Genomic DNA, 19272 nt, shown 5'->3' on the forward strand with positions numbered 1-19272 from the left:
TCTTCCATCCCTTCCTCTCCCCACCTTCTCCTACAAAGTGCCAGCAAGGTAAGACATCAGTCCTTTCCAGAACCGGGTGCCCAGCACTGCCTTTCAGGCACTGCACTGGGCAGAGGCAGTGAGTGTGCTGGAAGTAAGGAACAGCAGCTGCACTGCTGTAAGCTCACAGAGATAAGCAGGGCATCTGTCAAAGGTTCTCTATGCAGCTGCATGCTTTACATGCCTCAGGACAGCTGTTCATTAAGGCCAATGCTAGTCTTTAATTGAAAATTGTTTTAAGCAGCTGTTTAAAAGGCAATTCACCTACCTTGACCTCCTTTTACTCCTTTATCATTGCAAGCAGGAGTTTGAAAATTGTTCAGCAAAAGCTGTCTCCAAATGCAGCAATGTCCATCTACACAGGGTGTGCACAGCAAAAGTCCCCACTGAGAAGTCTGACTTTTGGGGAATGGGCTTCAAACATCTACACAACCTAACTTTTCTGAAAGCAAAGATGAAATAGACTAAAAGGAATCACAAATAGAAATTTGTTGTTCAGCAGGTATGGAAAGAAAATTCACCTGTGGAAACTGAAGAAGTAGTAGTAGCATCTTGAAAAGCAGGTGATCTAGAACTGCACCAACAGCTCTTTATGTTCCAGCAGCTGAAGGTCTAATTGAGGCTGTACAATTGTCTCCTTGCCATATAAAATGAAATGTGCTCTTTCTTAGTGATAAAAATTGCTGAAAAACCAACTGGGGAAAAGGTTGAAATACAAGGCAGGATCAATTTTATTTGTAAAATTTTTTAATATTTCACCTATACATTTAACTGTCTGAAGTGGATGGAAATAAATATTATGTTAGCAACTGTGTCACATAATGAGGGTTCACTTTTGATTAAAAAAATAAAGGGAAACAACCATCACCATCTTATGGATATTGTAATTTTTTCCACATACATTTTTTCAATATTGAGGTGTAGTAAATTATTTAACTGGTAAATAAAAATGTCTATAAGTCTCTAAGGACATTGTCAGAGCACCTGGACAATAGCTGAAGAATGCACTTGTATTCTGTGTTAATTGTTTTTTAATATTTAGCAGGAGCCTAAAAAAAATAAAAAATAAAAAAAGCAAGCAGATGAATAGTATGCAGTTATTGCTTAATTTACAGATCACTTCCATATAATAAAAATGTACTAAAAGTATTGATCTTTCATGCCTTATTATGCATTGATCTGTTTCTTGTTTTACTGACATTAACAGTATTTGCCTCCACATCAAGTTTACTTTGCTGATGTCACTACCACACAGTGCAAACTGAAATCACAAAGCAAGATATGAGGTTCAGGTTCAGACACCAGTTCCAGATTCCCCCACTGCAGTGCAGCTTGGAGTTCACGTTTAAAGAGCCAGAAAGATAAAAGCTTAATTAATACTTTTTTTTCTTTCTTTTTTTTTTTTTTCCCCATTACAGAATATATGCAATGAGCTGGAGGCAAGAGAACATCAGCTATTACATGATATCACCTAATTTGATCTCTTAAATCTCAGGCATCAGTAATATTACTGATGCAAATAAATAAATAAAACAAGATAAAGTAAGAATCTGACATGTAACATGTCTAGGGGCCTTGGTTCTATTTTGAACCTATGAACCTTGGGTAAGGATCAAGACTTTTCCACTGAAATTTTTACCCAATGGGTGTTTATTTTTCTCCAGCGTAATGTAAGGCTGCTGTTGGTTTTGGCATTAATACATTAAAAGTTAAATTTATGTCAGCACCAACAGATCAACTATCAGCTGTTGCTATTAACTTTGACATCAAAATCATTAAGAAATTGCCATCATGTAAATTAATTATCAGAATTGTATTGGCATGAATGCATAATGATGTTACTCATGCAAATAATTAAAGAAAATGTACAGTGAAAAACACATTAGAATAATGGCACAAAATGTCATTATTCTGGCTTCTTGACAACTAGGCGCTATTAGCTTTCAGCACAGTGAACTTTAAGGTTAACAGAAAGAGACGGGGAAGTCTGGTGCAGGGCTAAAGCTGCTCTTATTTGTGCCTATATTTATTCAGCATACAAGACTGTAGGAATGAATAGCAACATTTTTAAACTCGTCAAAGAAAGCTTTTTACATCAGTCTGGGAGAGATTAAAAAAAAAAAAGAACAACAAAGCAGTAGAATGACTTAGAGTGCTGTTGTCCAAAGATATATGCTCTTTTGTTGTTGCCAATTTCACGTCTCAAAGGACCTCCAGCACAAAAAGGTTGCTGTTATTAAAATGCTAGGATCTTCCTGAGCCCAGAAGAGTAATAATTAACCTGAAAGTATTTAGTTATCTCTGTCCACCCCCTACCCAAAAGGTAATTATTACTGATCAGTGCTCAGGGAGGGAATGGGGATTGCAGTGTGTGTGTGCGGTCTCTTAATTTGATGTGCAATGGACTGAGGTAGCTTTTTCATTAATGGCACAAGACTGTCCCCTCCAATAGAACAAACATTATTAATAGCACGCCACGTCACTCACCAGCCGGACGCATTTCTCTTAAATGTCTCTCCCCATTCCCTCCCAGGCCAACAGAACAGTCTCTCAGTCATGGTTTTGTACCTGAACCAGAAATGATACAATAATAATAATAATGCAAAATGGCAATCATTTCAGGGATTCTTGCCCTCCCGCTCCCATCCTTATTAGATTAGTTAGGAAACTTCCCCCACCCTTCCTCAAAATCAGGAGTTCACATCCTACAAGCAAAATTCAATGTTTTAAAAGCTAAAGCATGGAGAAAAAGAGCTTTATATAACTTCCTACAGAAGGCTACTCCCAATGACACCCCCCAAAAAAAAGAAGTATCTCCAGAGTAAAGCAGAGAGCTAGGAAATAGGACACCCTGAGATGTTCTTTGTCCCATCCTAGTTAATTTACAGAAGTTTAGGCAAGACATTTAAATGGATTGCTTTAAATTCTTCCTGTACCAAAGTGAGAACAACAGTGCCCACCACAAAGAGATGTGGCAAAGGCTCCACAATTAAATAAAAAATGCATATCCATAAATTAAAACAAGTGAACACGCACAGATTGCCTAGATGTTTTAGAGAAAATATGTAATAAAAGATCAGCTTCTGATCTAACTCCCAAAAGCTGCAGCTGAGGCTGCCAGTACGGGCTCCTGCATGTCTGAGGAGTCAATTCTAATCCTCAGCTTGGACTCTCTTTGTCGCTGCACTTTCTAGTCCTGACATAATGAACTTCAACGCAGATATGAGATGTGTAGGCGGGCAACCTAAGCCTCAGCTGTGCCCAAAGGTTTGGTTACTGCTGGGGTCTCCTGGACGCTCAGACCTTATTTATTTTCTTCAGTTTGCCTGGAGGGGGAATGGGGAGAAGCACAGAGCAAACTATTTTAAAGCAGTCAAGATCTCTGGCAGCAATTTGAATCAGAAGCCATATTGGGGCAGCAAAAAATGCAATTAAAAAAAAAAAAACAAAAACAAAAACAAAACAACAACAACAAAAAAAAAAAACTTGAAAGTTATTTCTAGTTTTCTTTAAATTTTGTATCATACCTTGGGGGTGGCCAACTTTTCAGGTACGCTGTGACTTTTTATGGTGATATAGACATCTTACACGGAACAGTTTGTTTAATGATGCCCTGAGCTTCTTACTTCTGTTTAAAAATCCACGCTTTGCTTCTAATCCATCAACAGATAGGTCAAACTTGTACCCATAATTTAAAGTTATGTTAATAAGATCTATGACATGTCTTGCAACATTTTATTGATAATATGTAATGTATTATAAGTATCATGAGTTTCCAGAGCCGCTGTCACTCTGGGATTTTGCACATAAGGTATTACATCTCAAAAGCATGCCGCTGCAGTGAAAAAAGGACTTTAAATAAATAGGCTGGCACAGATCTGCCTTCAAAGGGACAGTCTATAAATTCACCAGCAAGATTTACTGTGTAATTCAAGCTTGAATCAACACAGGACGTACACTGTGTAACCGAGAAGGGACACATCACGTGGCAGGGTGCTTATAGTGCGGGCAATATTGTAATGCAGAGGGTGTTTTGCAGGCGCATCTTCTCTAATTACACTGATTGCCACCTCCCATTTACAATCACAAACCTGCAATGAGTTTAACTGCAGTAATTGCTGCACGATAAATTTATATAAGGAAAATATTGAGTGTCTGTTTAGTGCCTTATAATGTAATTTAGCAGCTGGGAAAAAAAAATAAGATGGAAACAAAAAGCATCCTGTGACTTTGTCAGCTCCTCATGGAACATGGTAATGCAGCCTATGCACTGCATTCACAAGATCTCTGAGGTACAGTAGCTGCATCTGGGTTAGAGTAAGCATCTGTAAATGTACACATTAATGCTTAGTTTACAGCCACATCTACTTATGTGAGTTTACTAACTTCTGCAGACAATATTTTTGGCTCCTCTGCTGTTTGTCAGTGATATAAAACTAGATTCCTGGGAAAGGGCAGACAGGATGTTACTTTGGGAGCAATAAAGCCCTGAAGTGATGGTCCCCGTGACATCACTCGAAGATGTAATTCACTCCAGGAGCTGCTGTTTCTCCACCCAAAAATTCAGACACAAAATCTGCTAGGAAATCAACTTGCTTTTCTTTCCCATTAAAGAAAAAGTAGTTAAAACTATAAATAATACAGGATACCCTTCTCCAGTTAATTCTAAACATAACTCTCTACCTTTATAGGGGTTAGGACTCAGACCAATGTAGTGCCAGCTGGGAAAACAGGCAGAGAATGAGCCCTCTCCACCAAGTTCAGCTGTAGCACTGCATGTGTTGTTGTTACAGGATGAGCAGAAGTCCTGGCTCAAGTTACCCACTCTCAGAGCTGTCTCTGACTTTCAGAGGTCAAGATAATGTTACCTGTCATCTTCTCCTGCGTGAGCAAAGGAAACATGTTCTCCCTGGCTGCTTTCATCTCTGCCTACAGAGTGGTTGCTTGACAAGTAAGGCTGTATTAAGGATGTGATCCGCTAGCCAAACATACAGCAAATTCAAATGTTACACTCCACAAGCTGAACTGGAGTTGCAACTAATCAATCCTGTTCAAAACCAGAACGAAACCACACAACCTAGTGCTCAGGCACGTGGAATAACAACGCGCACTATATGCCTGTCCCTCAGAAAGATTTTCTGCAGTTTTACCTGGTGCGGGGAGATTTTTGACCCATGTTGTTTTGGAGAGCAACACTCCACTGCTTTTCTAAGGGGAAATGTTTTAAATTATCATCAGCTACTAACTGAAAAGGAGGGATTACAGACAAGTGCCTGGAGTGGTGTATTGAGAACTGCAGCTCTGCTCCCCACTCAGCTCTGCATCTTAAGACTTTGGGTAATCCCTCCACACTTTGGATGACAAACCTATGCAGAAAGTCTCTCCTGTTTGAGTGCTGGGCTTTGAGATTCCTGGGTGGCATGATCTAGTGGGTGGCAGTCCTGCCAACAGCAGCATGGAATAGGATGGTCATTAAAGTCCTTTCCAACCCAAGCCATTCTACGATTCAATGATTCTTACTCTAGACAGACAAGTATCTTCTGGCCAGATTCACTGACTATGAAGTATCCCAGAAAAGAGCAATTGCTGAAAAGACAGTAAAGCTCATATCTACAATATGACTACTGGGAGCTCCTGCCATATCATTGTTCTTTCCATTGACCTTTCCAAATACATAGAGGGTGTCACACATCCTCACAGTTGTTCTTGTGCTTTTGCTTTCCCAAAATGTACTGATCTCAGTGGGCATCTGGCTGCCACAGGGTGACCCAGACAGCCCCACGGCCTGGGCCAAAGCTTTTACCATTTCTTCCCAAACATCCATTCCTGTCCCTCTTGTAAAATGGGGTTAGGAACCGTCAGCAGGCTGTTAGGAGACTTGGAGCTCCTTGGAACTCTCAGTTCTTCACTGTGAAGAATTTTTGTATGCAAAACTTCACTTTCCTGTCTATTCATCCTGCACAAGCACTGCCCTGTAGTGCCTCTGACCTGTATTTGAAGAGGCAGGTGTCACTCCCCTTCCTATTTCTGGTGGGGCTGGTGATGCTACGGATGGGCTGTGTGCAGGGCAGTGCCAGTTGCTCAGTCTCAGACAGAAGGATTCTCGTTTACACAATCAGACAAAAGCATAATCAACCCCACTCTGATTAATTGCTGTGGAAATGGTAAGGAGCTATCAGTGCAGCAGCCAAGAGAGCTTAAAACTAAATATATCTTGCAGGGAAGGGGAGAGAGTTTGAATCTTTGGAAACACTTCTGTAAGACAGAACAGAAATTTAGCAAAAGTTTTACTCCTCTCTCCTCACTCCCCCAGCCTGTGCAGTGAAACTGGAGTTCCTGCCTTCCCTCTCAGAATAAAAGTGCCGCTCGCCTCCACGGGATGAACAGCTGGGATCATCCTGTTATCGCATCCCTGTCTTTCCTCACCATGTTAAAATTAGCATTGCTGTGATCAGGTGGCCGTGGAGGAAATGCTCACCCACCGCCTGCTAGGGTGGTACTGTGCTGCTCAGTGCCACTCAGCACCTGCCTCTCAGTACTGGGCTGCTCCTGGCACCCGCACCTTCCGCAGCCAGAAAGTGGCTCTGCAGACAGAAATAGCAGAGCTGGTCTGAGCAGAGGGAGATGATTCAATGAGGTATTTCGGGCACATTTTTACCAAGGCAGCCAGACTTCTCCAGGGAAGACATTTTTAGTGAGCTGAACCCCACAGTGCTGATCCATAGGCAAAGAAGCTGCTGGCACAGGAAATCTGTGGAGTAAAAGTACACTGAAGATGCAACCAGACAAGATGTCAAGTGCACTTCAGAGAAGAGCTTCCTGTAAATGCAGGCTCTAGTTACTTTCCAAAGCACATTTTCTCCAGCAAATTTTGTAGTGAGTCCATGCAGCCCATCCTGACTTATCCTGACAAATGCCTCATTTCTGGTTTAACAGCAAATGGAAATCAATTACACCAGCACTGACATTGGCCTTCAAGGTCCCCAGAAACAATGTGGGACAGATCACAAGAAAGTGCAACACAAGTGCACACATACACACACGTGATTTAACAGAGATTCATCAAGGATGCATAAAACCTGAAGTATTTTCATTAAGACTGGAAAAAGAAACTCTATTAATCAGCTTCAGGCATCTTATTACACAGTGGAAGAAAACTCCAGTAGGAAAATGTTTTAAACACACATAAATCCCCAAAACTTATCCTTGGAAGAATGAGCCACCTAGAGTTGCCATAAATATGAGGATGTGGGAAAAGAGGCAAATGAAGGGGGTTGGGGGCTGGATTATTATTATTATTTTTAATTTGCATTCAACAAGAGAAAGATTTATGCATGAGATGCAAATTGCTGTGCGTTATTTACACATCTGAAGAAAAACAAATCTTGAATGTAAATGCTTAGAGGGCATATTTTTAAATATGAAAGTGGTAAAATTATTATAATGTTTATAACTCCCACACTGCTAAAAAGACATTAAATTGGGGAAAAATGAGCACTTTTATTTAAATTATAGAGTTCTCACCAAATATTAGGGCAGAAATCAAGTATAAATATCAGTGTGTTTCCGTTCTTGAGAGTCATTCAAAGTCATTTGTTCACCTTGCAGTAGGGCCTACCCAGAATCTCCCAGTGGGCTACCAGCCACAGCAGGGAACCATCAGCAAGAACATTTATTTTTCCATTGCGAAATATGTATGTCTTTAGCAGACAAAGAAACAGAAGCATCTTCACAAAAACAAATCCATTCCTTGAGCAGTCTAGCTTGGGTGGTGGGATGTCTTCAACTTGCAGTTGACTACTCCTAAGAAAGAGGTGAATAGCACTGGAGCCTTCAGTGAAAGAACAAACCAAACTAAAAGATCCGGAAGAACGCATTAAGAATGAGAACAAGATGAGCTGAGTTCTCTCTGAAAAAAATTAATGGATTGCTGTTATCCTAGCACTGCTCAGTCTTTCATGTATTCACTTCTGGAGGGGAAAAGCTATAATTCCTGTTTTTGCCAAGAGAAAAGTGAAGGTAAAAAGACCTGGATTATATAACCAATTTGCACGTTTGACTCATGTCAGCTTCTAAAATCTTTCATTTTCTGCCCTCATACTCATTAAAAACCAAAGGAACTTAGGTCTCTTCATGTCCCTGCCACTTTTGGAAAAAAACAACCTGCAGCATTGCAGACCTGAGGGGCTCAAAAGTCACGAGACTGTCAAAATGAAAAATAATCACAGAATTAATGTTTTAGCTTACTTTTTTGACATGAGAACCAGATGGGGGCTACCCTTCAGACATCCTGTGTAGGCAGACCTCAGAGTCATTCTTATTTAGTCACAGCTCATCTCCCCAGTGCGAATGTCACAGCAAAACCCGAGTCCACCAAAACCACAATTCTCATAACATGGGGAATTGACTGCCCATGACGATTGCCTCAGCTTGTAGCACTGCATTCACATAGTATTCAGGGAAAGTCTGGGCAGCATCTAGAAGAAAAAGGAATTTTACAAACATTCATTTCATAACCAAAGCCAAAACTTTCCCATAAAACACCCAACATTTGGCAAAGTGTTTAGGGAGGAAGTGAGAGACATAGAGATATTCCCTACCAATTTAATCAGGCTAGGGAATTTCTAGACTGATTAAGAGTGGTCAAAACAAAAGAAAAACCATTAGACAAGACTGCTTCTTTTTTAAATGTCAGTTCATAAGCACATTGAAAACAAGGGAGAAGACATTCACTTTTGCTGCCAAAGACTCAGAGTAAGCTTTTGTAGTTGTGGTTTTTATGGCTATCCACATGGCTAATTTACATCAGGTTTTTGTTGATCTTTTAATATTTATGTCCAGATGCCACTGTAAGCATCCAGATGTTTTTACACAGACATCAAAAATGTTTGCATAGCAATTACCAAAAAAAGTTTTGGGGCTTTTTCAAATAACTGAGAATGACAAACGATACAGTAGCTTCTTTTTTTTTTTTTTTTTTTTTTTTTTCCATTTTTCCTTCATTTTTTCATTTCTTTTTGTATTTCCATACAGATCCAACCAAGAGTGGAGCCCAGTTCACCTGCTTTGGGTGCCCAACTTATATGCTGCCTTGGAAAATTTTATGTTTCTGATGCCAGATGATTCCTGTATTCTCTAGCAAATGGAAATAAGGAGGTGTATTTGCAAGTTTCTTGAGGGTGATCTATCTGTATAACCTCATGATCCCTTCTGTATCCACTGACCATATAAAACTAGGTATTCCTGAGGTCTAAGCCACAAATATTCATCTGCCGTAGCGAATGATGTTGATGTCACTACTGCCACTGGGGTCATTCCTGAAGCACTGGGGCTCTGCTTTCTCACCTGGTGTCACAGCCCAGCCCCTCAGGAGACTTTGCAGACACCCATGGGGAGCAAGACGAGAATGCCCTTCCACGGTGACTTCAAGTGCACAACAATTCTAGTGCAGAGACAAGAGCCTCTTTCAGCCCAGCAGCTGCTTCTCAGCATGAATACACAACTAAAACGGAGCCATCGAAGTACATTTAGGCTAATTAGGGAATTAGCTAATGCATGCAAATGTCTGCAGGGAAAAGACTCCAGGGAAGTCAGTGTGGACTGCAGATAGAGCTTACAGGTGAGGAGTCAGTGGACTTAAACCCATCAGAAGTTATCTGTGCTCTGGCAATTATGAGACAACTTTATGCTTTCCTAAATTTTTTTTTTCTGTATTCTTCTGGGGAAACAAATCCTGAAAACAAACATAATCCAAATGCCAAGAATGGAAAAAAAGAAACAAAGCCTTTCTTAATTTTGATAATGACATCATATGATCAGAACCACACAGTGAAAAGAAGAGATATATTGGTTAAGAGTGTGAAGACGACAGAGTGATTTGTTTAGCACTAGAGCTCAAAGTGACAGTCTGGCTGAGAAGTCCAGCTGTTTCTAGAAGAGAAATTCATTCTTTGCACACTGCTGCAATAAATATTTAGTCCCATGAATAATCAGTGATGGCTTTGTCAGTGAGTTCACTGGGGCCAAGATTTTCTTTGGCCAGGCCAGAGGCAGCAGCCATCCACTCACCCCTGTGAACGACGTGTCCTGAGTTTGCCCATAGATGCTCTGCAGAAAGAGAACTGGGCAGCAAAGATGACAGCATGAGCTGTATTTGTATTTAGACAGCCACTAGTGAAACTACACCATAATGTACTTAGGAAAGGATTTTCTACCGAGAAACAAATGTTAAAGTGTGAGAGCGTTTGTCAATATTTTCCGTTAATTGACTAAGAGTTGGAAGTGTTTATCTCCACCCCGGGCAGCAGTGTCAAGTAGAGATAGTCAACTGCTTTAAACTGGCTTGGATGCCAGAAGAAACATAGCAGTGATATTTCAAACTACCACTCAGTTAAAACTAGCTCAGGCATCTCCCTCAGTTACTCTGTAACATGCAGTATATTCTGATGGTATGATCTGAAGAGAAATTGCAGAGAGGCAACAGCTGGGAGAACATAAAATAAATTTAAAATAACTTATCAGAAAAATATATCAGGACTTGCTAGAAAAATTATTTCTTAGGCACATCTCAACTAAACTCCTTAGCACAAGAAATATATTAAAAGAAAAAAAGAAAAAAAAATCATCTGATTAGCATCATGAAATCCAAGCAGCCGTTATTAAGCATTGTTACTGTCAAATGACTTCAGGAGACCATAAAACCAAATACAAAGATCCTCCAAATTCAATTTGCTACCAGTAACCACCTTTGAAAGTCAAAACAAGCCAACATCTGAAAACTGTGAGTCAAATCCTCTGCTGCTACAAATCACTATGATTTCCTCCTCTCTAGTGGAGCAACGCTCATTTACATCAGCTCAGAAAAAGCTGCAGTGATTTGCACCAGTAATCATATCCACTGGAGCAAAGGAAGTTCCTCAGCCCAGACCACAAACTTTCCTGAAAGTGGTGATTATCAGGCAAGCCAGATACCTTACCCAAATTTATGGTCTGCATCTTGCAAATACAGCCATTCCCCTGGAGGCTGTACTTAGTGTAGCCACAGCCAACCCTGTCTGTGAAACTCCATTTTATGATCCTCAGCAATAGAATCCACCATTATGCCATTCATCTTTCATTGCTTGGCGTTTGCTGATGATTAGTGCAGAGTCAAAATGACTTTTTTTTTTCCATATCAGCATATAATAGTGAGGTGCGTTTATGTCTCTGTTCATTGCAATTAATTTTTTATCTCATCTTGAAACTTCAGGCTTTGATCACTGTCAGAGACTGATTAATGAGCAAGATGGACTTTTCATGTCCTCCAGGAAGGTAGTTCTTATGACTCTTTTCCACTGGTGACATCTGTTTGTATCCCACTCTAAGGGCCTATTTCAGTAATGGCCAAGAGATATGATTCTGGAAATCTTAATTTGTCATATGAGAAGGAAGGCAAATACTTTCATGGCCGTGTCTAGCTAATCTGTCCTCTTGATCTGAACCTACTATGGCAAGCAGCGCTAGAAAAAGGCTCATAATGAAGGGCATCTGCATGTGCAGGAAGCCTCTAAAATCATGGGAATGGTTAATCTAGTAATGGTTTCTTCCTTTGTTTTATATTGCTCCTGATGTTTAGAGAAGGTTTTAGCAACAAAAAGTAAGTTGTGTTGGAGCATCAGTAACTTCATGATTGAAGTGACTGGAGTTACTTTAAATAAAGAACATGAAGGAGGCATGGGGTCATCTGCCTTTATGAATCAAGATCACCCCGACCCTTCCTCCCCAATGGGATGGGAGGTAATAAAAGAGACAAAGGCTTACGTGGCATACAGTGCTAAAGTTTCCTGTAGAGTCACATGAAAGAAGAGACTCACATTGTTAGGTTGCAGCTGAGAATAAGGTCTTCTTTGATCACAAAGCTGGGTGGGAGAAATATATCTAACCAGTTTCACAACAGCAGAGTCTCTCTTCTCTGCTTTGACCCTCAGGATGAGTTCAGCTGTATCTAGCACTTGGAGTTGAGGCATGGGAAAGGGACCAAGGTGCAGTGCTGTGCAAATGTCTGAGGTAAAGATTGGGCCACAGCTGATCAAGAGGAAAGGTTCTGCAAAACCCTCTGTTCCAATACTGCATACTTTTTCTTTTTTTTTTTTCTTTTTTTTCTGACAGGCAGTAAAAAGCATTTAAAAACAGAAGAAAAAAAAAATGCGGATAAAAACTTTAATTGCAGTTAATGGCATAAAACTTGGGGCACGCAGTCAGCCTTTTTCTACCAGGTAGTAACTTAACCGGCTGTTTTTAAAACCTGCTGCCTTGCCCTGTTACACTCAATATCTGTCACATGATTAATGTGTTCGTGTCCTATTAACTGCTGTGTTATAGGAGTTGCTGCATTCACCACCCGCCCTTCCCCAGCCTTTTTTGTGGAAACCCAGCTGAAATCATGCTGCTCTGACTGGAGGGTATCACACCTTCCGAGAAAACATCATAAGGAGCAAAGAACTACTGTTTCTCAGTGATCCAGCCCATAAATCAATCCTCACATTTCTTTGCAAGGATGGTATGAGATTCCACGAGTGTTCTCTACTTTGGTATTCAAAAGACAGGCTGTGTCCTCAGAAAAAAAAAAAGAAAAAAAAAGAAAAAAGGAGAAAAAAAAAGAAGAACCAGGGCTAGCTAAATCATTTCAGAGCCTGACTGATCTTATCAGGACCTCCCTTGCTGCAACAATAATTTGAGACTGTCAAAAATTGCCACGTTTATCTGATGGGTGGTCCCACCAACTGCTCTGTTATCAGAGCCCAATTGCACAAGGAAATCAGGATGTGGCATGACCTTGGTATACCAGCACCTGACCTCAGTATCTAATCCATCAGATGTCTCACTGAAGCTGTCTTGGGATGTTGTACGTGCCCCCTCTGGCATCAAGTCATTCAAAAGATATTTGCTTCACACTTGTGTTAATCCACCAGCACACACAGAGTACATCTTGATGCATCACCGCCTTGCCTGCTAGTGCAGCGTTAAAACTTCAGTTTTAAAGTGGTTTTTTTTGCAAAACTTTGTCAGCCCTTCTCCTGGAAAGCTTGTTCTGCAGGACTGTAACCCAGCCAGCAATGATTCAGCATCCAAATTTGGCCTCCAAATTCATTCAAAAACATTGGTTTTCCATGTTTTAAGCAAGCTATACAGTACATGCCTGTTAGTGTAATAAATACTACATAAGAACGCCACACCATAGGCACTGCCTCATAGCCAGTACAAGGAACAACATGAGTGCTGCTGTTACAAATAATTATCCCCATCTCTCTTGCCTGTTTGATCCTTTGCAGAGGTTGAGGCCACCCAAAAAAGCTCTTCTTGAAAGAGAACAGTCATTACCATCACTCTGTGCTGCCTGGTTCTACAGGTGTGGTACAAATAGCGTGCTGAAAGAGGAGCTTGCTCCCAAAGCACCTGAGATCATCAGGTAAGCAAGAGAAAAGGCTGCAAAATGTGAAACCAAAAGCATGGAGAAATTAACCATCCAGGGAAGATCAGAGTGCTATGACATGTCATTTCTGAAAAAGAAGATGAAGAATTTCTGTTTCAATATTATAGCTTTTCATTCCTTTATATGGACACATTTATTAGACAGTTTTTTTAGAGGGATGAATTTAGAATTAGAATCAAATGTTTTGATTCTGTTAAGCAAAAACCTTTGATATGACTCCAATTTTCCTTTTTTTTTTTTCCTTGGAAATCACCAGCTTTTAATTTTTTATTTATTTATTTATTTTTTACCAGAAGATACTCTGAAACTTCCAATTCTTTCACAAACAGCAACTGATTTGTCTATCACCTGTGCTACATGCAGTGACTGCCAATGGAGGACTTAGACATGCTCTTCCCACACATTAACCAGGCACAAATTCTAGCATTTCTATCCACAGAAAGTATCCACAGAAAAGGATGGAAGTTCATTGCAGGAAATGTCTCTCACAAGCTCTGCAAGTGGGGGTTTACCTGTGCAGTGAATAGGGGTTGGCAATTATCAAGCAAACTGACAAACCAGTGCCAAGTCTTGGTTTGTTGTTGCTGTTCAAAAATGCCAAGACAGTGAATTCCCCAATGTCTGTGACAATTCTTTGGCATGTAAGTCTTGAATCTCAGTTTTTGCAGAACTGCAGATTTTATTTTCAATGTCAGTATTCCCCACTCCCCTTTAAATAACAGTAATAATAAAGATAGGAGGAAGATGTACAAGAATTTCCCATATATTTTTATTCTTTTTCTGTTAACAAAGGCCTTTGCTTCCTCTTATGAAACCGATCAGAGTGATAGAACTTGCTCTCTCCTAAAGCCAGTTCTAAACACTGTTAAAGGAGGGCAGAGCACAGGAATCATTACTGTATTTATTTATTTTTCCCAAATAAAATATTTAATATGTTTGGGTTCTGGCTGTCTACAAAAAGGACACACTGGATATGACACCACTTGTGGCTTGGAATAGCAAAGCTGTCAAGGAGGATTGCCTGCTGCCCACCACTCACATGCAGAACCCACCCCCTGGACAGCATTCGTGTTCTTGTGAGGACATTGCAGCAAATTCCAGTCCAAATAAAGCTGTGGAAGAGCAGATAAACAATTATACCTCAATGCACACAGATGCATACACACAAAAATATCCCCTTATCAAGGCCAAGATAATAAACATGAGAATGCAGCCAAGTGCATCTTAGTCAATTGACAATACATAACAGATTGCCTAGTATATTCTTTGGGAGAAGAAGAACATACAATTAAATAAAACTTGTTATTAAAAGCGCACTCCTCCCTGAAAATAGATGTCAAACCTTGACTAGACAAATGTGGTATTTCAGGTGGAAAATTGAATGGACTTAATAGGAGTAATATGAACAGTTGGTCCTGGAAGAGCTTATAAACTGTAAATATTACTCACTGCAGATGCTAACACAATGATGAATATATCAAAATATTAGTATCAAAAGACTGCTGGAATATATTTGCAACATTGTGTAAAGCGTGAAAGGAGGTATCTGTCCTTCCCATAGCTTTACATTAATCTCTGGGTGCTGGCTGATAGCAGGGGCCACAAGCACTATAATTAGATTTAGAAAATGTATATTGGGAGGAGGAAATGGAATAATTAAGGTAAGCTATCAGATGCCTGTCGTTATCCTTTTTAAACAAGCCAGAAATATACCCTGCTCTCGTTCAGCATGCAACCTTCAAGGGGAAAGGTGTCAGACACTGTAATTGGTAGAACTTGAATGCTGCTATACTGGTGTCCCTTTTTTAAGGAAACCTATTTTCCACACCAAAATTGATCCGGCAAGGTTGTTATCTCATAATGCACACCTAGAGAGGCACTGTGAGGCCTGAGGGTAGAGAATAGCAAAGCACTTAACAGCTTTGGCTGTGCAGCCTGCAATGCTGCACCTTGTCTTGGGGAACTTAGCTGCCGAGGCACACGATATATGGTAAAATACATGTATATCTATGTAGAGAGTCTGGCTTTTGCTTTAAAACACAAGGGTGAGGCAGTGAAAATGTGCTAATGATATGGCATCCAGAGGGTCTGACAGCTCAGTGGGATGAGCTTGTGCTGCTCCTTCTCCGGGTGTTCACTGTCAGGAGAACCCCTCCCCTGGCACCTCTGAAGGGTGCATTGGCTTCTACTTAATTGGCCTTCTCTCATTAAGAAACGGAGAAGAGTTAGGGAACTTAAGCAAATACACATGCAAAAAAAAAGAATATTTTTGGTGTAGAAAATCATTTGACATTATTCTTAAATATTTAAAGGACACTGTCTGCTGGTTTGGAAATCCAGTGAATAATTTAATAGTGTTTGACAGAATCTCTTTGGGTCAATTATTCAGTAAGTGGATTAATACATTCTGACTAAAACAAAGCACATTGGGTTTTGGCGGGCATATCTTGTTACATCACAAATTCCATGTCACATTACACTTTGGAGAATGCCAGCACAACCAAACGGTGCAACTTGACTTCAACAATGCAATCAGAATAATTTCCAAAAAAATTTTTTAAAAGTTTCCTGTTTCTGGCTATATGTCTCTATATGATCTGTATATATTTACCCATGTAAAAAGGCAAATAACACAGCCAGGGATCAGATCAACTTCTAAAAAATATCCAGATGGAAACTGCCAGCAACTCTTGACCTCATTATAACCCTAAGTATCTTATCTATACCAAACACTTTAATTTTAGAATAGCATCTTTAAAGCCCCGGGGAAGAGAGAGAGCATCTCTTGATGCTTGACAGCAATTCTCTAACACTGACGTGGTCCAAAAGAGATATTCTTATCAAATCCTTCTGAAGAAAGCAGCTATAATATAGGAGCTCAAGGGCAATGAGGATACAATACAGGTTAAAAAAAAAATAAAAATAAATCCTTGGGATTTCAAGAGATACGTAGAAGCCTTCAGAGGCAGCAGCTGTCTCACACCAGAATTAGTTTTATAGATAAAACTGGAATGGAGGTTCCTGCTAATGTTTCAAATCATCAGTGGTCACACCTCCCTCTCCTGCCTTTCTCCATTCTTCCCCAACATGCTGTAAGAAACAGGTGGGACTTCCTTCTGAAGTCCTGGATTGCAAATGACTGGGATTGAGAGTGGGGAGTTTGGGGGTGGAAAGTTTATAAATTTAGCAAAACTAATTAAAATTTGGAATTTCTATTTAGTGCAATTCTCAGATTCTTTAATTTTACTTCCACTGGAATGAGATAAAAAGTCAATAATCTCATAACTTTACTGTGAAAGAAAATACTCCGAAAGCAATTCTATGTTTATGCATTTTTTATAATTACAGTATGAATATTGCAAGACAGTGTAAAACTGAAAATCGTGCTGTGGAGGACAAATACTCAATTTTATGGGAGTGATCCGAGCATAATATGATATTTACATCATTAAAGTGAGATATTTCAGCAAAAAGTTTCCTTTTCCCGCAGTCAGCATTTTCTGATCAAAATGTTTTACCAGCTCAAAATTATAAAGACAGATGTGCAAATTGTTTCTGAAGGCCTCAGCAAAATTGGAATAAAAAGCACTAGGAAAAACGAAAGGTGCTTCTTCCTCTACTCTTGCAGCAGAGATGCCAAGGCCTTTCTTATATGGTGTGAAAGTGCAGGACCTCTGAAATGAAGAGAGTTGCACCCTTGTATGCTCACTGCAAGCCAGAAGAGAATGTCATTCTCTAGCTGGGTTAAACAAAATTCTCCATGCAGCTCTGCTAGGATGTCACCCGGCTTTGTCCTGTGGCCACTTCAACACAGCAAAAAGCATGTCTGGGAAGAAAAGGTGAGTTTTCTTTTGAACATTTCTTAAAGATGACTCAAAAGGCATTTTTCTTAATTGATGTGTGAGTGGGATCAGAGATGATGTCAGGATAAAGCTCCAGATAAGCTTGCAAAGATGAACTGTGAGTCCCAGGAGGTTTTGTTCAGACCAGGATGGAAAAGTTCCCATGCTAATGAGCATCTCCTTTGGGCTACCTGAACAACTCCCATCCCTGCAGAGTTATGGAACAGCCAGCCTGTTCCAGGTCCCAGCATGAGGCCTGTGCTCCTGCCTGCAGTCCTGCCACCCAGAACCAGAAGGCTTCACAGAGGCTCTTTCCGTGGTCAAATTTTCTTACCCTTTTTGTTGTGCTTTATGTTAGTGATCACAGTACAGGCCATGGTGATGCTTTGTACATGTCATAACAGACACTCAGAGCAGTGTTTCCCCATCCTGTTGACTGGAAAATGGAGGCAAAAGAAAAGTGAGTGAGATAAGAGCTTAGTGGTTTCAGCACCAGCCTGTGCAGAGCTGGCAGCATGCAGACTCAGACCTGCCCTGGCAGGCTGCAGGGCCTCACCAAGCCAACCCCAGAGCCCCACAGAGTGCTCCTGTGAGAGAACTGACGAGAAGATACAGCCCAAGTTCTTCTCCTTTAAAACATTCAGTAATGAGCATTAATATTAAAAACCCTGTAACCACCTAAAAACGCACCACATCGGTCTCCTATCCTTGACTTTTATGCATATAACTTTATTCTGAGTCAGCCTCATTAAGCCTAGCTGAATAATTCTAATTCTCAAGTGTTTGGAAGGTTGAGGAATGAATAAACATAGCAGAAAGCTTACAGATCCCCTTCACATATCTAAAACGTGTACTTTCAAAGTGATTTTAGCAAAGAAAAAATATTTAAAGACAATAGTTCAGCAGACTGAGATGAGAAAATGTACACTGCCAAAAACCTCTGCTTTCATGGCCCAGCCACCTCACTTGGAAGGGGCTGTTAAAGTATGAGGAAATGCAGCTGAACAAATCAGTTTGAAATTTCCTAAATTCCATCACATCACGCTGAAAGGGAGATAGAAATTCATTTCACAGAGGGTTAAATATATATACATACCTAAATGCCTATTTGTTTCTATATATATTTGAAACATTCTGTAGGCATCACAAAGACACAGCTGAGCACCAGAGGAGCTGCGCTGCTCCCAGGGCGGTGCCACCAGCAGGTGTCATTGTGAGGTAGCACTGAGGACACAGGGTGCGTTGTTCCCCTTAGCCCCGAGGTTAGGGGCTGGGGGTGATGGGAAGGAGAGGGCACAGAGCCCAGAGGACTTGTGCGGGGTCTGCAGGATTGTCCAGCGGAGTAAACCTTGTCACTGTCTACATTAAAAGAAAGCCTAATGAATTTCTCTGGACTCTGCCCCAAAGTGAATGTTTTGCCATGAAAAAAGAAAGAAAGAAAAAAAATAATAATAATAAAAAAAAGAACAAAAAACAAATGGAAAACATTACCAAGAAAAACAAAATTGTGTATATAAAAATGTTCCCACGGTTTTTGAAAACCTCACAGGTAATGATTTATCTGCCTGAAATGCAGACAGTTTCCTGTCATTTTATTAACACAGCAGCATCCTTTTGCAAGGATGGAAGAACCACAGGGAGAAAGATCAGAATCAAAAATGAAAGTGGTCACTTGGACGATCCATGCCAGCTATGCAAAATGCCTACACTGGCTAATAGCATTAATATTAAACTGTGCTTTTTTGATTTTACTACTTTAAAAATGTCTGATTATCTTGGCTGGAAGGCACAGAGACGAGTCAAACAGTTTGCATTTCAGTGAGGCAAGGAGAACTAGCAGAGACTATGTCCAGCCTCTGGAACAGCAATAGGAAATGGCTTCCCAATACTGTGTGCTTCATGCCTTTATCTTCTGTTTCA

The 19272-nt window shown here is 40.3% G+C and overlaps 2 long non-coding RNA genes across 2 annotated transcripts; both read right to left on the reverse strand.

Moving 5' to 3' along the window:
- Positions 1-921: 921 nt before the first annotated feature.
- LOC149918989 (uncharacterized) lies at positions 922-8513 on the reverse strand. The gene is made up of 3 exons (XR_016464290.1): positions 8287-8513; positions 2527-2607; positions 922-1088 (listed from the first exon to the last, which is right to left on the reverse strand). It is a non-coding gene; the product is annotated as an uncharacterized LOC149918989 (long non-coding RNA).
- A 5797-nt stretch (positions 8514-14310) lies between these two features.
- On the reverse strand, positions 14311-18546 carry LOC116242188 (uncharacterized). The gene is made up of 3 exons (XR_004169685.2): positions 18449-18546; positions 17687-17788; positions 14311-14622 (listed from the first exon to the last, which is right to left on the reverse strand). It is a non-coding gene; the product is annotated as an uncharacterized LOC116242188 (long non-coding RNA).
- Between the last annotated feature and the right edge of the window lie 726 nt (positions 18547-19272).

Source organism: Phasianus colchicus, chromosome 2 (assembly GCF_987193195.1).
Source record: "Phasianus colchicus chromosome 2, bPhaCol1.hap1.1, whole genome shotgun sequence".
NCBI classification, from domain to species: Eukaryota; Metazoa; Chordata; class Aves; order Galliformes; family Phasianidae; genus Phasianus; species Phasianus colchicus.